This window comes from Marmota marmota, unplaced genomic scaffold, assembly GCF_001458135.2.
Source record: "Marmota marmota marmota unplaced genomic scaffold, marMar, whole genome shotgun sequence".
Taxonomy (NCBI): domain Eukaryota; kingdom Metazoa; phylum Chordata; class Mammalia; order Rodentia; family Sciuridae; genus Marmota; species Marmota marmota.
In genome coordinates this window covers 1278301-1280715 of record NW_026000026.1, presented here as the reverse complement: position 1 = coordinate 1280715, position 2415 = coordinate 1278301, and the positions used below count along the sequence as shown (strand labels likewise).

The 2415-nt window shown below is 56.3% G+C and overlaps 1 long non-coding RNA gene across 1 annotated transcript in view; it reads right to left on the bottom strand.

Annotated features, from left to right (window-relative positions):
- Positions 1-2409, bottom strand: part of LOC125618934 — a 3179-nt gene extending 770 nt beyond the window's left edge. The window contains exon 1 of the long non-coding RNA XR_007350310.1: positions 95-2409. This is a non-coding gene — a long non-coding RNA (uncharacterized LOC125618934). The remainder of the gene's footprint in view (positions 1-94) is intronic.
- Between the last annotated feature and the right edge of the window lie 6 nt (positions 2410-2415).

Genomic DNA, 2415 nt, shown 5'->3' with positions numbered 1-2415 from the left:
AAAGCCAGAAATCCTGATGATTTAAATTCTGAGTGTTTCTGGCTTCCCCACAGAGGGAAGGGTAAGGTCTCTGTTCACCCAAGTGCCCACCCACCTCCATGTGCTCTCTCCTTCCAGGTCAACCTTCACTCAGTGCCCATTTGTGCTGGTCCTGCTGCTGGATCCTGGCTCTTTTGAGTCCAGAACTAGCATGGGAAAGGGAAGCAGACAGTCACCCTGAGGGATGACCAGGAAGGAGGCTCCTCTCCAGCAAGGACCACTGTCAGAAGCCCCATCTAAAGCTGCGTCTTCAGGATTTCAGCATGCACTGGAGAGCCTGGTCAAAAGGTCAGCCTCCGCCTTGTGCTGCCCCTCAGGAGCAGGCGTCACCCCACAGCCCCAGTGGCCCTACCTGGTTCTTCAGCCCTTACAGCTCACCGGAGCTCCTGCTGCATGTAAGAATGACCAGGTGGAATTCACAGCACAAAGTCCTGCACTGTGATCCACTCGTTTGCAAAGCCTGTCCATGCTAAGATGGACACCTCAGCAGACACACTGTGTGCCAAGCACGCCTGACCTCCAGGCACCTTTCCTGCAGCGGACAGATGTTCCCTCAGGTGTCATCAGTGTGCAGGGAGTCAGTAAGGGCTGCTCAGCTGGGCGTGGTCTCACCTCTTCCAGACTGGTCCAGGGACAACAGGGAAGCCACAGTTCCACTGTTCCTCAAACTCCGGCAAGGCTGAGCCATAAGCAACACTACTTGCAAAGATGTCCTCTCCAGCATGACAAGGCAAGATGTGTCACTGCTCAGCTCCCATCAAGGGCAGCAAAGCTGTCTGGAAAACTGAGCCCCACTGGGTGACAGCTGACTGCAGAAGATGCTCAGGGAAGACACAATGCCATCTCATGGCTCTCTAAAGATGAGCTCTGCACAAACTACACAAAACCAAAGGACAACTCATGGTGGCTGTGTGTGCAAAAGAGAAGTTGCACAATATCTTAAAAACAACTCTTTCTGGCTCTGTAGCCAGGTTCTTACTCTGGCAGCAGGCAGCGGTAGACACTGTCCCTTGGCTTGGCATGCCTGTTTTTCTGCTCTCTGAAGTACTAAAAGGGCAGCCTGCTCATCCAGGTGTCCCAGATCAAACCCTGAAAGCTGTCCCAGCAACCATTAGTGCCCCACCAAAGACCGCCCTGCCTACCCCGGAGTTATAACCAGAACCCAGCTGTACATCACATAACAAACAGGACCATGTTCCCAGTCTGCAGTGGGTCTGCCCCACCAGAAGCCCTGGGCTGCTTGCTCACACATTCACAGTAACCTTGCACTGGCTGCACGGTGAGACAATCTGCAGAAATATCCAGAGCTCTGTAGCTTCGGGGTTCAGTACTGTCTTCCTAGGAAGTATGTCACATGGACACATGCTCAGTCAGGAGAGATTGTCCCCAGGTTAATAAAAGTCAGCAGGGACTAGGGGCCAGCACCAGAGGTCCTTAATAAGAGTGCTCATGACTGAGATGGGAAGACTACATTCACTTCCTCACTCTCACCTGTCCCCCACAGGCACCAAAATCCTGTCAGCTGGCCCCAGTCCCAGCAGTTGGGACTGCCAATGTGTAAAGGCACACCTACCTCCAGCCACCATCAGTCCCCCAGAGATTCCTAAGGAGGCATTTTATTCGGGTCAGCCTATGTTGCACCATCCTTAGGCTGACCCCAGTAACCTCTGTCTCCTGGCTTTCAAGACTGTGTGGTCCCTCCACCTAAGTGTGGCACCTGTGACTTCCCACAACTGACCCGGTGGCAACAGCGTTCGGATGTCACTCCCAATATCATGTGGCATTCCCTGAGGCATCACCTGCAGATAGAGTGAGGACTTTGAAGATTACTAGGCTGTCCTGTGCTGCCAGTGGAGGGCGCAGGCACCGGTCAGCAGCCTCCGGAGCCCAGCGCCCCCCACCCCTCGCCTGACCACAGCTAGCAGGATCACAGGGACTCCAGACCCGGTGGCGAGGCACGGAGCACCGGCCAGAGGGCATCCTTCAGAGGACAGCCTCTGGAGGAACTTCTCTGGGGAGAAGGGATAGTCTCAGGAGAGGGATTCTCTGGGGTCAGGTGTCCCCTAGGGAGGTGAGACCTAAAGGGGGTCATCATGAAGCCTCTTCTGGGGGTGGGCGCTGTCCTTCTGGGGGACATCTCCGTAGGGTCATCCTTCAGGGTGGACATGATGGAATAAATGGTGGCTGCTCGAAAGGCATCCTCTGGGTACAATCGTCTGGGGGACATCTCCACGGGTGGCTTCTTCCTCCGCGGAGGCAGGCGTCCTCCGTGGGGACACCCGGGGGCAGGGGCTCCCGGAACGGCAGCATCCTCGGGGGGTCGCTGTCCCCGCAGGGACGCTCCGCGGCGCGCGGCGCGGGCGGGGCCTCACGGGC